This window comes from Cebus imitator, unplaced genomic scaffold (genome assembly GCF_001604975.1).
Source record: "Cebus imitator isolate Cc_AM_T3 unplaced genomic scaffold, Cebus_imitator-1.0 Scaffold250, whole genome shotgun sequence".
NCBI lineage: Eukaryota > Metazoa > Chordata > Mammalia > Primates > Cebidae > Cebus > Cebus imitator.
In genome coordinates this window covers 3,038,476-3,056,568 of record NW_016107565.1, presented here as the reverse complement: position 1 = coordinate 3,056,568, position 18,093 = coordinate 3,038,476, and the positions used below count along the sequence as shown (strand labels likewise).

Sequence of the window (18,093 nt, the reverse complement as noted above, 5' to 3'; positions counted from 1 at the left end):
TTAGCACAAAATCTGGCTCATGATGAACGCTCAATAAATTATAGCTATTATGAGAGTTAATAGCCAATAGCATCAGATTCACAAGTCACCAGAATGATTCTTTTCCTGCTAAACATACTTTCCAAATATGTTTATCTGAGACAAACCATTTTACTCTTCTAGACTTCAGTTCCTCCATCTGTAAAAATGAGGAGATAAATGAAGTGTACTCCAAAAGTACACCTTTTAGGAAAAGTGTTCTATAATCATGAAAGCAAAAAGGTTTCATTGCATTCATCACTTCTGTAAACATCAACGATTGACAAGTCAGTTTTCTGGGATGTTTTCTTAGAATAGCATAATGATTAAAAGCACAGGTTCTGCATCCAAATTGCTTAAGTCTTCATCCCAGTTTTCTAGTTTATTTACCATGTATGGCCTTAAGCAACTTACTCAATCTTGTGCTTAAGTTTTCTTATCTGAAAAATAAGAATAATATGAATACTTACCTCATAAGGTTGCTGTGAGGACTAACCAAATTAATCTATTAAAAGCCCCAGGTGTCTCACAAGGAGTGAGTGTTATGTAAGTGTTTGTTTGTTGTTATTACATTGTTGTTGCTGCTGCTTCTATTTTGAAGGATTCTGAGGTCAATTCTGAATTCCAAGAGAAGGAAACACTGTGATTGGCTAGCTATGTCTAACAAAGACCTGGAAGAGGAAATGGCAACATATGTGACTGAAACAGGAAAGTGTTACCAGTAGGTCATTGGGTAGGTCATTATCTCTGGAGAAGAAGTGGTGTGACCTGCTATGCAAAAAGCTGGCTTCATTGGAGGAGATCAGAATCATTTGAGAGATTGGAATTCGGCTCATGAGGGAGAGGCAAAGAAGGAGGAGCGAGTTTGCTTGCTTGCTTTCTTTTTCTTTCTTTCCTTCCTTCCTTCCTCCCTCCCTCCCTCCCTCCCTCCTTCCTTCCTTCCTTCCTTCCTTCCTTCCTTCCTTCCTTCCTATCTGTGGTCTTGAATTACATGTGGCAAGACATGGCATGCAAGGCAGGGCTGCACAGAGAGAAGCCTTTTGGAGCAGACAATATGATAGAAATGGTTGCATCCACAGGTCTTTCTGGAAATTTCCAAAATATATTGGAGCCCACTACAAGGCCTTATTTTTGACAGAGCCTTTTTCTATCCCAAAGATTGAAAAGATTTAGCCTCTCAAGTCACTAATTACCAAACTGGGTACAGTGTAGAGCTTAAAACTCCAATCCTAGTTCTGCAGCAGGAACAGTGATGTGTCTTATTTTGTCCCATTTTCTTTCAAGGAAATGGGCATTATAATTCTTATTTGTCATTTGCTGATGGTGTTAGAGTTAAGTACAGTTATTCCTAAGTACTTGATGAAACTTTACATTTACAGTGATGCTTCACTAAATTTGTCTTGTGTGTGTAGTATGGGGGAGTATAGTTTGTGGAGGAGGGCATTCAGAAGATGCGATGCTTTTAAACATGCAACTTCAATAAAATTTTTCCAAATAGAATCCCTTAGTGAGAATAACCATTCATGGAATACTTACTATAGTTCTTTGTGGTGTGAGCAAAGGAATCAAGACTCAGGAAAATCTCTAACTTACTTAGGGTCTGTGTTAGCTACATATTGCTGCATGTAAAACCACCTCTAGATCTCAATGGCTTAAGCAATACACATTTATTATCTCTCATAAGTCTTCTCAGTTGGGTGGTTCTGCTGATCCAAGCAAGGCTCTACTAATCTTGGCTGCGCTCACTCATGCCTCTTCAGTAAGATGGCAGGTCAGCTGGGAACTGGCTGGTCTAGGATGATCCTACTCACATGTCTTTCATTGTCTGGCTGTCAGCTGGGTGATAAAGGTGACCATCTCACAGCTTTCATCATCTAGCAGGTGAGCCTAGGGTTGCCCTTATGGCAGTGGCAGGATTCAGTTTACCTGTGTGCAGAGAGAAAGACGGACAGAGGAAAAGGAGACGGAAAAGGAGGAGGAGGAGTGGCAGGAGAACAGCCACCATCCCCTTCAAGTTATTCTGAGCCCTAGGCTTCGAACTGGTGCAGTGTTGCTTCTACCACATTCTATTGGTAAGTCCAGATTCAAGGAAGTGGGGAAACAGACTCTTCCTATTGATGCGAGGAGCTATGAAGTCACAAGGGCATGAATATAGTGAGAAGTGAAGACCTGCAGCCTTTTTGTTTGTTTGTTTTGGTAATCTAGCAAACACAAGTTTCTATCAAGAAAGTAAGAGTTAATCCCTGACTAAGCATTACTTCAGAGCCCATGCTTTTAACCTATCAGCTGTGTAGATTCAACACATTTGTAATTCGTATTGGAATTGCTGGCAGCCCTGTTTTCTAGGAAGGCTTCGTCTCAGTTTTTTATTTCAGCCATGGAGGAGGGGGTTAACTGTCAGCTGCAGCTACCCTAGTATAAGCAACTGGCTTACACTGATAGTCTCCTCTATGTCTTTATTTTTCCAAAGTAAGAAAACAAAAACAAAAACAATTGACAAGAATCCCTGTAGTCTGGCAGAGCTCTGTGTGGGAGGACATGTGACATATTAAACCAGGGTTCAGTCAACAGCGTGGGAAGGAAAGGTACATGTGTCCTTTCAGTTGATCTCTGAATTCGGATTCCAGTTACCAATCAATCTTTAACTTTACCTGGTGAACCAGCCTGTCTTACACCAAAGTATTTATGAGAAACAGAAGATACTATTGCCGGAAAGTGGCCTCATTCTTTTCTTAGATTGGAACTAGCCATTAGGAAGTACAGTGTGAGAAACATAGGTGCCTCTGCCATAGGAAACACAGGGTTTTGTTGCCTTGTATGCAGATGTTCTATTTTTATAAAAACAATTTCACTTCAGCGGTCTCATTTAATTTTACAAACACTCTTCAATATACACAGAATGGAAATTAAGATTCCCTTAACAGTCGAGGAAACTGAGGCATGGAAAAAGAAAGGAGAGTCTGAATATTGTAGGTTAGAGATGATCTGAATAGAAGCAACGTGTGAATTTAAAAACTAGTTTTTTTTTTCTGACCCCCATCACCTGGGGATAGAGAAAAACGAACAGTTCTCACCTGTTCTTGTGCCTGTGGAGGCAGCCAGGTGAATAACAGGCAGGTTAAAACACCTGCATGGAAAAGCCTTCAAACAAGAGGTTGCAAAATAGCAATCTATGAGCCATACCTTCCCTGCTGATAGTGTATCTGAATCATGCAGTGTTGAAAAACAAATACTTTAAAAGCATTTTAAAATTATGAGGTTTTCTATAAAAACCTGGATTTTGTATTCTTTTGAAAGATAAAATCTAGAAATACTGGGCTCACTCACATTCCTATATGCATGGTAACAACACATCAGAGTGCAGAAAAGGCAGATTTTGGGATGGCCATTCCTTCTGTAATTTCCACAGTCTCCATCTGGCCAGGTTCACCCTGTTCCCCATAGGCATTATATGTACAGCCACTTTAACAAGTGATACTTAAAACACACACACACACACACACACACACACACACACACAATCACCTCTTGGGATTCCATTATATTTTTGTAGGAATATATTTCCTTATTCTGCAGTTGAAAACAACTTTTTCTTCCACCTTAATGTGATAATTATCAGAGCAAATTAACTCATCTCTGAATCACAGGCTGCATGCTTCCTAATTTTGATCCCAACCTCAGGTATTTGGAAGGCTTCCTCTATGAGACACGTATTAGTCTGTTCTCACATTGCTATAAAGTACTGCCTGAGGCTGGGTATGGTGGCTGATGTCTGTAATAAGGGCACTTTGGGAGGCCATGGTGGGTGGATCACTTGAGGTCAAAAGTTTGAGACCAGCCTGGCTAACATGGCGAAACCCCATCTCTGTTAATAATACAAAAATTAGCCAGGTGTGGTGGCACATGCTTCTAGTCCCAGCTACTTGAGAGGCTGAGGTGTAAGAATCACTTGAACCCAGGAGGCAGAGGTTGTAGTGAGCTGAGATACTGCCACTGCATACCGAGATCATGTCACACCACACCGGGAACCGTGAGACTCCATCTGAAAAACAAAACAAACAAAAAACAAACAAAAACTACCCGATACCAGGTAATTTATGAAGAAAAGAGGTTTAATTGACTTGCAGTTCTGCAGGCTGTTACAGGAAACATGGCTGGGAGGCCTCAGGAAGCTTACAAGCATGGCAGAAGGCAAAGGGGAAGCAAGCACGTCTTACCATGATGAAACAGGAGAGAAAGAGTGAAGAGGGAAGTGCCACACCCTTTTCAACCATCAGATCTTGTGAGAACTCAGTCACTCTCACCGAGAACAGCAAAAGGGAAATCCACCCCCGTGATCCAATCACCTCCCACCAGTTCCCTCCCCCAGCATTGGGAATTACACTTCAACATGAGGTTCGGATGGGGACACACAGCCAAGCCATATTAGGACATCTCCTGAACTAGGTCTTGGGAGGTAGATAAGAGTTAGCTGTGTGAAGAAAAAAAGACAAAGACATTCCAGGCAGACAATATATGCTAAGCAAAAGCAGAGAGACTAAGCAACAGGCCGTGTATAAGACGAAATCCAAGTCAGCTACTTTCACCTGAGGAAAGAGTAGCAAGAATTGAGACCTGACACATAAATGTTGTCTAGGTCACAGAGGCCCTGTATGTCATGTGAGGAAAAGTGACAATTATTTTATAGACAATGGAAAAACAGTTAAGGGTATTAAGCAGAAGATGAATTTATCCAAACAGCTAAACAGCTATGGGTATTAAGCAGAGGATGAAATTATCCACAGGATGACATGGTCATATTTGCATTTTTAATAGATTATCTGGCAGCTATGTAAAGGATGAGTTTAATGGCAGGCAAAACTGGAAGCAAGGAAACCATATCAAAAGTTACTGCAAGAATCCAAGTAAGAGGTCATGAGGGACTCATTTGAGAAATACTATAGGAAGCAAGACCAGCAAATCAAGAGATATATTATTTGGACATTTACTGAACACTAATTGTGTGTAGAATACTGTGGGAGAAATTAACTGTCTAGTACAACTTTCTATGTAATGCCTCAATTCCCAGTATGTAGTTCCTCAGTCTCTGATTGGATACTCCCAATGACAGGGAGCTAACTCTCTCATGCCATAGTCAATTCTCAACTTTAGTTATTATAAACTGCTTTCTTATACTGCTTCCTTATATTGAATGAAAATTTATCCCTCCTCTCCCCCAAGTTTCTGTTTTTGGCCTCAAGTTGCAGTGACAAAACTTAATCCCTGTTTTGCATAACAGCATTGCAGGTATTTGATGACAGGAATCGTGTTTCTCAAAATTTCTCTCCTCTTCAGCTAAAAAAGTTATTTAGTCTTTTGTAGAATTCCATGCATCCTCTGCCTGCCCCCAGAACACAACATGTTCAAATTGTACCCATCGTTTAAAGTCTGGCTTCAATGTCACCACATTGCCTCTGTGTCATGTATCTGTGGACAGACTCCAGCTTCCAATGGGCTTCTTAAAATGTGGCACTCAGAATGGAACCTCATTTTCTGAGTGGTCTCACCAGCACACATTTATTTGAACAGGCTCTCTTCTCTTCCATCTTTTAGGATACAGTGCTGTTACTAATACACTTAATGATACAAAAGGCCAGAAGTTTCAGTTGAGATAGGATTGTAGAGCAGGAGTGCTCACATCTGGTGCTGGAACCAGCAGCATCAGCATCATCTCAGAGCTTATTAAAAATGCAAATTCTCAGGCTCTCTCCTGATCTGATTCAGAATCTCTGGGGGATGAGCCCAGGACTCTGTGTTTTCAAGAGCTTGCAGAGTAATTCGTACACATGCTAAAGTTTGAGATGTACTGCTGTAGAGAGTCTTTGAGCATGTGTTTAAGGAGCTTTTAAAAGACTAGGTACTTACCTTTAAATAAATGCTTTGCTTTCTCTCAAATACAGGCTTAAGCAACCTTTCTGAGGACCAGAGACAGTGCCAGCATTATATGAACATCATTAAATGCTGGAGAAGGGAAACACCACGTGGCTAACTAAGTTTTACAATCCAGTGGTTGTGAGAAATATTTCTGGAAAAAAAAATAGAAAAAAAAGCGAAAAAAGAAAGAAAAAGAAAACAATATGCCTTTGGTCAATCCATTACAAAGAGGACTGAGCTGCTGACCTTTTCATTCTGCCTGTGCTGTGTGCACAGCAACTCTGTAACCTTTTCCAGCTGGAATAGAAAGTTCAATTAAGTTTGTTGGCTCAGAAATCTGCCCGTGTCCCGGAGAGCAGATTAGGCACTTAGGGGCTGCAATTATCCATCTGCTGCTTCTGCAAAACTGAAAAGAATGCACACGTGCCGTACCTATCTCCGGGCATATGCAGAGGCGGATATGTGCATATCTGTATGCATGTGCACATGCGGGGGCTACAGGCGGGCAATGGCTGCAGCTGAGAAATTCAATCGTTTCCAAATTTGGATTCTTTATGTATTGTTGGTGATGATTTTTTAAGTTAGACAAGAGCCTGATAGTTGGAACCTGCCCAATTCCTGGTCACCACATTCATCCTCCCTTTATAACTGGGTCTTCTGACCAGCACCATGGACCTGTCCCAGGTTTGAGGGCAGAGAATGGCCTTAGTCATGTGACTAGGGGCATTTACTGCAGCTGCTTTCATTATTCAGGTGACTAAATATCAAAGCCTATCTTGCTTAAGAAAATAATATGCATAGTAGTTAAGAATACGGGCTGCAGAAGTTGTGTCTGCATCTCAGCACAGCAATTTACAAACTGTGAAAACTTGAACATGCCTTTTTAACTCTCTGAGCTTCAGTTTTCTCATCTGTAAAATGGAGATAATAGTATTAACTTCATTGTGAAGATTCAACAAGGCAGTATGTTTCATTTTCTGGCACATAGTGTATTGAATAAATTATAGCTATGTTTCTAATGATATAATTGAGAGTCACTTTGAATTTAGGCTGTGGTTTGGTGGCTGGACATTTTTCCTTTTTTTTTTTTAAGACACCCAGGCTGATGTGCAGTGACATGGTCATGGCTTACTGCAGTCTTCATTCCCTGGGCTCAAGGGATCTTCCTGCCTCAGATGCCCCAGTAGCTAGGACTATAGACATGTGCCACCATGCTCAGTTATTTTTAATTTTTTAGTTGAGATGGGGGTCTCACTGCATTTTTCAGGCTGGTCTCCAACTTCTGGCCTCAAACAGTTCTCCCACTTTAGCCTCCCAAAGTGCTCGGATTACAGGTGTGAGTCACAGTGTCCATCCACTGGGTCTTTAAATTTCTCCTCTAACACCTGTGTCCTATATCTAGAAACTGAGTCACCATCTTCCCACACCTTGATAATATCTGTAAGTGCCTCACCACCTCTAGGGTTATGCCCTGTCTGTTCTCTTGTTGGAATCTATGGTTTTCTCCGAATTTCACAACCACTGTAGCATGTTTTAAAGGTTATTCTTGGAAAACCAGGAAAGTGAGCTTTTAAAAGTGTAAGTTAGATCTAATCACACTCCTTAGTCCAATTTATTCCCAAGCATAACGCTCTCCAATGGCCTTGAATTGTATTTAAATAAAATCCAGACTCCTCGCAGTGGACTATAATGCCCACTATGATCTGGCCCTCACCTAACCTCATTTTGTATTTATTGACTTCTGCCTCACAATTCTCAAGACACAACAGCTTTATTTTCAGGCCCTTAAATATACTCAGATTCTTCCAGCCTCAGGACTTTTGCACTGCTGTTTTGTCTGTCTGTGGTGCTCTTTCCCTGGGTCTTCCCCTAGACCTTAGCATCCATGGCTCTCTCTCACCATTTAGTGCCATCTCCTTAGAAAGCCTTCCTGGATTGCCCTTCCTAAATTAATCCACAGCTGCCACCCCACCCTCCAGTCACTCTCTGTCCAGACTCACTATTTATTTTCTTCATAGTTCGCTTGGTATTGATTTGTTACATATTTATTATCTATTCCCTCGCCATTAAATTACAGACTTCATGAGAGGAGGGACTTGGTTTGTTCTGTTTTACGGCCTGTCTCCAGCACTAAAAAAGTCCCTCACCTGTAAAAAAGGCAAATTTAGCATTTGTCAAATGAGTAAATTAACAGGCCCAAGCCTAGGGCCTGATGCCTTTTTCTGATGACGTTTTATTGGGTCATACATTGTTCTTCACTTCTGGATCCCATGTTGCTTGCTTGGCTCAGACACATCCCACGTCTTTCTGAATCTCCCAAGTCCCGACCACCTCACTAATTAATTTCCAGGTATTTGGCATCATGGTTCCTGAATACATGTTTTGTGTCCTCTCTTTAACTTCTTCACCTCTTTTGCACGTTAAGTGTCTGTATGCCAAACACAAGTCAATTTCAATTGGCACATCTGGAACAATATTCTTAATGAAGCCTAAAATTCTTAAGGAAAAGATATTTGCTTCTTGTTTACCCCTGCAGCCTCACCCTGCCTCATGATGCCTTAGATACTGAATATAGAAATGGCAAGTGGCCAGATCACATTTGGCAGTTGTATTAGTCCGTTTTCATGCTACTGATAAAGACATACCTGAGACTGGGTAATTTATAAAGAAAAAGAGGTTTAAGATACTCATAGTTCCATGTGGCTGAGGATGCCTCATAATCATGGTGGAAGATGAAAGGCATGTCTTGCATGGTGGCAGCCAAGAGAGAATGAGAGCCAAACTAAAGAAGAAAACTCTTATAACCATCAGATCTCATGAGACTTATTTACTACTACGAGAACTGTACGGGGTGAAACCGCCCCATGATTCAATAATCTCCCACAAGGTCCTTCCCACAACGCATGGGAATTATAGAAGCTACAATTTGAGATGAGATTTGGCTGGGGACACAGCTAAACCATATCAGCAGTAGAACTCTGACCCACAACCTCTGCAGCAATCAGCCCAAAATGGTCAGAACTTGGTTAATCCTTGCCACTTCCTTTATCTTTGCCCCCACTTCTAAGTCAAGACCAACTGGAGAAAGTCAAGCACTCTTCATAAACCAATCATATAGGATGCATGTTTCCACCTTCTTGAGCCAACAACCTCCACTCAGAGCACCTGAACCCTTCATTTTTTCCGTTATAAGCCTCTCCCACTCCCCTGCCTGCTTTTGAGTCTGTCAAACACTAATGAGGTTGACTGGCTTCCTTGCTGTAGAAAGCTCTGAGTAAAGAACCCCTGTATCTTCTCATTTGGGTTGTCATTTATTTCCACATATATGGTCTAGGTATCTACTGCTGCAACCAATCATCCCCAAATGTAGTGGCTTAAAATACCGATTTTGCTCATAATTTTGATGTCAAGAATTTAAGAAGAGGTCAGCTAGGTGGCTCATCTCTAAGCCATCTGATATCAGTGTGGCAAGTTGGGCCTGAAAGATCAATTTCCACCATGGCTTCTTCTTGGTCATGTGTAGAGGCATGTCTGGTAATTCAGTGCACTTTGTCTTTTGTCTCACTCCATGATGTCTCATTCTTCAGGTCCCTAACATGTGATATTCTAAGGCTGCCACACTTCCTGCATGGAAGCTGGCTTCCAAGCAACAAGAAGCATATGCTGCCAAGCCAGCTAAGAGCTACATCTAAAATGGTCCACAGCCATATCCATCACATTTAATTAGTCAGATCAATCATGGGACCCACTGGGATTTTAGAGATGTGTGACAATAGTCTCCGTCTCTTAATGAGGAGGGGGCAACATTGTATTATGGAAGAGCATGTGGGATGGGAGATATTGCTGTGGCCATCTTTGAAAATACAATCTGTCATGTTTTCCCTTCCTTTCTGTTTTCCAGCTATACTAGTATGACTTTGTTATCACAAATACGTGATGTTCAGGATCTTTGCAAACACTGTTACTTCTGCCTGGAATGGCTTCTTTCCAAATCCTTGTCTAGTTATATTTAAATTCCACTGCAAATTTTCGCCACAATATCACTCCTTTCATATCCTTGGGGGAAATATTTCTTGATACCCCCCTTTCAAACCTACACACAGAAACTAAATCAGATCTCCTCAGTTTTCTTTCTTAAAAGTATTTGTCAAAGTTTCAAATTATGATCTTATACTATTCCTGAGTTAATCTCCATTTCTTCTCTTCCCCATGTGTGGATGTAAGCTTCAGGGGAACAGGGACGGAGCTTCTGTTTCTCAACATTTTGCCCCAGTGCCAAGTACAGTTCTTGACACATAGTAGGTGATTAATACATTTTTGTTAAATAAATCAATGCCCAAACTTGCTGTTCGGGAGTTGAGCCTATTGAAGAAGTCAGTTCATGGGGAAACTGCACTTGCTTAATGATGTCAAAATGTAAAGATTTTTCAGCAATTGTTGTTGTTCTCATTTATTCCATCCTGCATATTGACCAAGAATGCTAAAGGCTCCAGGTCAGTCTAATAAAGTGAAAATGGCCTTGACTTTGTCTTCAGGAAGACTTGGGCTTAAAGTTCTATGTTTACTAGCAGTGTGAATTTAGGGGATTTATTTAACATTTTTGACCTTCCTAATTTCTCCATCTGTAAAGTAGGAATGATAATATATAGCTTATAGAGTCTTCTTAAAGATTGTGTTACATAAAACTGCATAATGGTTAACATAATGCTTGATCCAATAATCACCCCCAATTTTAAACTTCATACAAGCAATTGAAAATGCAGGCTTTAGCATAATGCCTTACTTTTTTTCCATGTTACAGTCTATTGGCACTGGATGATATAATTTTTGCTTATACATGGTATTTCGTCTTTGGTCTGATTTTAGTGTGCTTGTTAAAGTAACCAGGAAGTATTTCACTATTAAACACTTTAAAAATTCAAATTGACTTCTAGTAAAATCAGCATAATTGATTTATTGACTCAGAAAAAAATTAAAAATAGTCTTCTATGGCTATTTCAGCTATTAACTTATTCACTCAGTTTTTTTAATCATTGGGTAGAACAACAAAGAAAACATTTTGAAAGGGGTTTCCTTATTTGAAGGGAATATAATATATTTTGGAAATAAGTGCTGTTTAGGAAACCTAAGCTGTTTGGGAATAGTAGAGGCAGAACTCTAAAAAATCTTCCAGCACCAGTTATTTAGGTTGCATCAGACTCCACAGACAGGAGTTTATTACACACATGCCAGGGACTTTACGTACATGACCTGCAAGCATGTTCCCATTTTAGGGATGAGGAAACTGAGGGTCAGACAGAAAATAGCAGATAAGCAGTAAATGGTGCAGCAAGAATTTGTATCCAATTTTGTGTTAGCATTAGCAGGTGCTCTTTCTCCTCTGACTCCTTTCACAGCTTTTTTCCAGCTATGAGGAGATAGGCAAAGCAATAGAGAGCTATCACAGCAGAGAAATTAATTTCAAGTTGCCTTAGTCATTGCTGTCAAACTCGAAAGCCCCGACACGGATTAGTGGCCTGTCCACTTCCTCCTCTGAGAGGAACTACCAGTCATGCTTGTGCGTGACCAGGGTGGCACCCCCAGAGCCTCTGCCAGCCCCGCCATCAGACAGGACGTGTCTGGGAAGAAGAATTTGCAGCCGACTGCTCTGCCATTCAGGTCCCCATCTGTGTCAATTGAGTAATTTATGGATGCACTTTTTCCTGCACTGCAAAGGAGATGCACAGGACCTTTGGAAATAATTCAATCTTTTTTAAGGAAACACATTTGAGGAAATTATTGTTAATGCATCTGAGTAAGAGGTGCTCAACCCCGGCAAATATTTCATGCAATTATAGCAAAGATGAGACAGTGACAACCAGTGACCATCAGTCATTCCCCAGATCAATAATAACCATGGAACATGAAATCAAACTAATCAACACCCTGTGATGAAAGAGCAGGGCCTCTTTTCTTTGCTCACAGTGTCATAGTCCCTTGAAAGGATTGGCCTGGAGTCCTTGAGATTGTACAAAATGCAGAAACAAACATAAAAAAATAGGGTTTAGTATTAAGTAAGCCTGGGTAAGGCACTATAAATACTTTCTCTCAATATTGAACATAATTATATAATATAATAATAATTAACACTCACTGTACACTTTTTCTTGGTAGCCTGCAGTATGCTAAGAACCTCATCTATTCTATCTCATTTAATTCAAATAATATATGTGTGGGTTATGCACCAGTATATCTTCTTTACAATGAGGAAACCAAATCTCAGAGATGGGCTTGGTTACGTAAGGCGACATTCACAGCAGTTGACAGAACCAGTACTCAAATCCAGTCCTGTCTTACCAAAGCTTTAGCAGTTTTTATGTTGGTTGGACATTAGAATCACCTGGGGAGATTTTTTAAATAGCCACTATCTGGTCTCCACCTACTTTACAACACCTGAATCATCACCCTTTGAGGGTGGGGATTCAGCATGTATTATTTTAAGCAAACATTTTGATTAGTTGTAGCAGACATACAGAAAAGTGCACAATGATATGTGGCACAGCATATTGTCACAAAGTGAACACACACCCATGTATGTAGTGCACAGTTGAAGAAACAACATCATCAGCACCAAAAGCAAGCTGGGGGACTCTTGTGCCCTTTTTCACTTACTACCATCCCATTCTCCCCAAGGATAATCATTATCCCGACTTTAAACAGCAGAGATTATTATGATGATGATGATTATTATTTTTGAGACGGAGTCTCACTCTGTTGCCCAGGCTGGGGTATAGTGGCCCGATCCTGGCTCACTGCAACCTCTGCTTCTTGGGTTCAAGTGATTCTCCTGCCTCAGTCTTCCAATAGCTGGGATTACACCATGATGCCTTGTTAATTTTTTTGCTGTATTTTTAGTAGAGATGGGCTCTTGTCATGTTGGCCAGGCTGGTCTTAAACCCCCGACCTCAAGTGATCCGCCCACCTCAGCCTCCCAAAGTTCTGGGATTACAGGTGTGAGCGACAAGGGTCTCAGAGCCCAAGAATGAGCAGAAGCTGTTCCTCCTGGGCCAGAGGTACTGCTCTCTCCTCACCATTTCTAGGAAATGATACCCACAAGTAGCTGAATGACGGGTCAAAGGATTTCAGAATTGTCGAATCATACTCCTTAAAGTTATTCCTTTATCCTGGTCCTACTTGAGACTACCAATGGGTGGGGCCAAAGGGGTGGCCAAAATATCGATGACAATGATTAAAGAGTTGAAAGTAGAAAAAAAAGCAACAGAGCTTTACTTTGCCTGTTTTTGAACTTTATATAAATGAAGTCATACGATCCGCATGCTTCAGTGTCTAGCTTCATGTATTTATGGAATTCATCAGTACTGTGGAGTATATCAGGGATTTGTTCCTTCTTGTTGCTGTAGAACATTTCATTATGTGAATCTGTTATGATTCATTTAGCCAGTCTGCTGTTGATGGACATCTTTCCCATTCTTGACTATTATAAATTATGCTTCTACTAACATTCTTGTATCAATCTTTTGGTTATCAAAAGTGTTTTCTTTTCTGTTGAGTATCTCTCTAGGATTGGAATCGCTGGGTCACAAGCTATAAAAGTATGTTCAGCACTAGTGAATCCAGGAGTGTGTTCTTTTAAAAGTTCCTGGGTAATTCTAATGCACAGTGAGGGTTGAAAAAATCGGGCATAAGCCTGTACCACTTCCTTTATTTAGAATTTAACTGGCGTTGCTTTCTGGAACAACATAATAAAGTCATACTAAAGTTCTAGATAGAACATTTTATCATCTTACTAAAGAGAGGCCCTTCTGCTCACTCTAATCCTAAATCTCATTTCCCTGAACCAGGGCTTCCTAACTTTTTAATGTCTAAGCCACAAAGGCTGGCTAGTCCTGGAAGAGAAAGGGACTGGAAGCTTGTGCCTTTTATTCTTGGAAAAAAGAAGATTTGTGCCATTGCAAAGGAGAGTATAAATCTAATAGTATCATTTTGGCACAAAAATCTTACAGTCATTGAAGACCCACGAAAGGAACCAATCGTGTTAGGAGAGATAATAAACACACAAAGTGCTTAATACAGAGGCTGGCACTCAGTAAATGGTGTTGTAATTATGATTATGATTATTGCTATTATCAGTAGCAGCCACAGAAGTGAAGATATGCTAGAGCTGTGGTTTCCTCATGAAGCAGACCTGCTCAGTCATTTCTGAATACTCACACGAATGCCAGAATCTGCATATGGCACAATGAATTCAGGGAGGAACCAACCAAGCTGTCTTGAAGGTACTCACTGCCTACCATTGTCTAGAAGGAAAGAGTCAACTCCAACTTGATTTCACTCTACTTCTTGCCTTGAACTGCATCTCAGCTTGCTCTGTCCATGAGTGCCCTATATGGTAGAGAAGACATGCTTAAAATGGTAGATGATTCAGAGGAAGTTTATCCCCACTGATCCTGGAACATGGAAAAATGAATACCTGCTAAGCATGGGCCATGAGTTTTATTTCATGCCTGAAGGAATCTGCATACGTAGATCTCCTCCCCTAGAAACTGCCTGCTTTCATTAGGGTGCTTCTAGTCTCAAATAAAAGAATAACTCAACTTGGTTCAGGAAGACAAGGGTAGAAGATATTTTGGTTGAACGTTTTCGAGAGCTCAGGAGTGCAGGGGAAACTGCATCACTAAGCCTCTGACGGGGAAGTGGGCAGCTCTGGGAGTGAATGGGTCCACCTGTTTTGGTCCGTTGATCTCTGTGTTTGCTTTTAGCTCTGACCATCTATCTTTTTGTCTCTTTCCACCTCTCTCACATTCTCTGTATGTCATGGGTCCTCTTTATCTGTCGATGCTGTTGCTCCTTTCTCCCCTCTCTTTTCCAGATTTCTCTCTTTACTCACAGTCTCTACCTCAGAACTTCAGCTCTCACAGGCCTTTGGCTTGCCATGTCCTTAAATCTATCTCAATTTAGTCTGAGGGTTTCTGGAATTCTAGTGCCCCTATATATTTGCAATTTTCTTCTGATACTCTTTGTTCAAACTTCCCAGAGCATCTTATTCGCTCAATTAATTGTTTAGTGATAGCCACTTAAATCACAGATTGAATCACTGGCATACGGGAGAGTATCCTCTGTGTTAGAGGCCTAACTCCAGCACAATCTGCTGTAGCTAGAAGAGGGCTTCTTCATCTGATATACAAACTGTTCAGCTGTAAGATGGGCAATGTGTTTAAAGATGATGACTGCAATAGGCAATGAAACACAACTTAAAAACCTGTTAACCTTCAGAGTCTTAACATTTAAAACTCGCTCTGCCAGGGGCCCCTAAAAGCCAGAAATTTTGTTTTAGACCTCTTTGAATATCCAGCAATTTGCTCATTAGGCTCAATAAATATTTTTGAAATGAATTAGTTTACTTCTCTGTACTCTGCTTCTTGGATAAGTGCTGCATCTCTTCATGTATCAAGACGTGGGTTTTGTTCTTTCACCTATTCATTCAACAGATATTTACTGAGCATCTACTTTGTACAGCACACTATTTTATACACTTGAGATTTAACAATGGATAAAGTAGGCTAAAACTCTGCCTTTGTGGAGCATATTAGTAACTACTAAGAAAAATGATAAAGTAAGGTAATGGGATAGTGATGAGGAGAATTATTTATTTATTTATTTTCAAATTTATTGAGGTATAATTGACAAAAATTATATACATTTAAGGCAGGCAATGTGTCTTTTCCCAGCTACTTTATACAAACAAGAAAATTATGTATGTTCAAGGAGTACAATATGATAGTTTGACATACATATGTAATATGTACTAATTACCACAATTAAATTGATTAACACATCTTCCCTACATGTAATTTTCATTGTGTGTGGGTATGTGGTGGGGGAAGAGGGTGAAGGACACCTAAGATCTGCTCTCTTAGCATATTTCAAATAAACAATACAGTATTAACTGGAGTCACCATGCTGTACATTAGATACCCAGAACTTACTCATGTTATAAGTGAAAAACTTGGTAACCTGTGACCAACGTCTCCCCATTTTTCTCACCCCCATTCCCTGACAACCACCATTCTATTCTCTGCTTCTATGAGTGTAACTTTTTTAGAATCCACATATACATGAGATCATACAGTATTTGTCTTTCTGTGTCTGCCTTTATTTCACTTTGCATAATGTCCCAGGTTCATCCATGTTGTCACAAACAGCAGGATTTTCTTCTTTTTTAAGGTTGAATAATATTTCATTTTATGTATATACCACACTTTACCTACTTGTTTGTCAATGGACAGTAAGGTTGATTCCTTATCTTGGCTTTTGTGAATAGTGAAGCAATGAACATGGGCTTGTTGGCTCCAGCCCCTCTCAGTTGCGTTCTAAGGGCAGTTCTGCCTGCTCAGGGACCCTTGGAGGATACGCTCTTCCATGCCTCTAGTGGCAGGCCCACTGAACCAACCTCTGTTCCACTGTGGGTCTTGACAGTGCCCTCTTCATCCTTTCCCATATACATTATATGTATAGATACAAACACACACACACACACACATTCACATTGTGAAATGATTACTACAGTCAAGCTAATTAACATATTCATTACCTTACATAGTTACATTTGTGTGTGTGTGTGTGTGTGTGTGTGTGTATTTAACATCTACTCTTTCAGTAAATTTCAAGTATGCAACACAGTGTTTTCAACTATAGTCACCATGATGTAAATTGGATCTCCAGAACTTGTTCTTGCTGTATAGCTGAAACTTTCTACCCTTTGAACAACAGAGGGAGACTATTTTAGATAAGGTGGTGTGAAAAGCCTAGTTTGAAGAAATAACATTAAGTAATTAACTGAATAAAAGTGGGGAACAAGGAAGGAGAGAGCTTTTCATTCAGAAGGAACAAGCAGTAAGTATGATGAGCTACCACATACAGGTCTGTAAGACAGCAAGATGTGTGATAGCCGGGCTCTGACAGGACCCCCAGTGGTCCTTGCTTCAGGGTGTGTGTTCCCTTGTATAGTCTCTTTCCATCCATCTTGACACAGAATTAGTCTGTGTGATCAATAGAGCATGGCAGAGGTGACAGCGTAACTTCCTCTAATAGGTGAGAAGAGGCATTGGTGATTCTGCCTAGGTCTCTTAGATCACTCACTTTGGGAGTAGTCAGTGCTATGCATGAGAACACACAGGAGTCCTGAAGAGGGGTCCTTATGGGAGAATAACTGAGGCCTTTTTCCAACAGCTTGCATCAACTTGCTGATCATGTGAGTGAGGCACCCTACGAGTGGATATGCCACCTCCCATCAAGTCTTCAGATGAAAGCAGCCTTAGTGGACAACTTGACTGCAACCTCATGAAAGATTTTGAATTCGAACAGTTCAGCTAAGCTGCTTCCAAACTTCTCACCCACAGAAACCGTGAGAGATTCTCAATATTTACTGTTTTGGTCACTAAGTTTTCCAATAATTTGTTATGTAGCAATGGATGGTAACTACAGGCAGGCGGTGAGTCTAGAACAAAGTGAGCTTTGGAGGAATGCTGAGAATTAGGTTAGAGAGGGAGCACATGTTAATATCATATACGGCTTTGTAGTTTATGATAAGGAATTTGAATTTATTCTGAATCTGATGGAAAATCATTGAAGGATTTTGCTCACAGAGGCAGCATTATGTTTTTAAAATATCATCTAGACCACTGAATAGACAACCAAACATGGGCACAAGAGCACAGGCAGGGAGACCTATTAGGTATCTATGTGGTTTATCCATGTAAAATGTGGTAGTAGCATGGACTTTTCAGGCTCTGTTTGAATGGTTCAATCAATGGAATTTTCTGATAGATTGGGTGTGAGATTTGAGAAAGTAAAAAGTCAAGGTGAATTCAAGTTGGTTTTTTTTTTTTTTTAATATCAGAAACTGGGAGGAAGAGATGTCTTTTGTGGAGGTGTGGGTCAACAGTGGTGTTGTTGACCACTGGTGGTAGTAGGGGCAGATTTGAAGGTTAGAGAATGCCATATTTAGAGATCAGTAAGAGGAAGAGGAGCCATCCATGAAGACTGAGAAGGAATATCCAGGGAGGTAGGAAGAAAATCAGGAGAGTGCACAGATCTAGGAGCCATGGTAAGAAAGGGCTTAAAGAAGGAGGAGTAAATAACTAGATGAGGCTGTTTTAGTAA

General features: G+C 40.5%; 1 long non-coding RNA gene across 1 annotated transcript in view; it reads left to right on the top strand.

Moving 5' to 3' along the window:
• Positions 1 to 17,330, top strand: part of LOC108282756 — a 227,194-nt gene extending 209,864 nt beyond the window's left edge. Inside the window, exon 3 of the long non-coding RNA XR_001816572.2 lies at positions 17,161 to 17,330. This is a non-coding gene — a long non-coding RNA (uncharacterized LOC108282756). The remainder of the gene's footprint in view (positions 1 to 17,160) is intronic.
• The last annotated feature ends 763 nt before the right edge of the window (positions 17,331 to 18,093 follow it).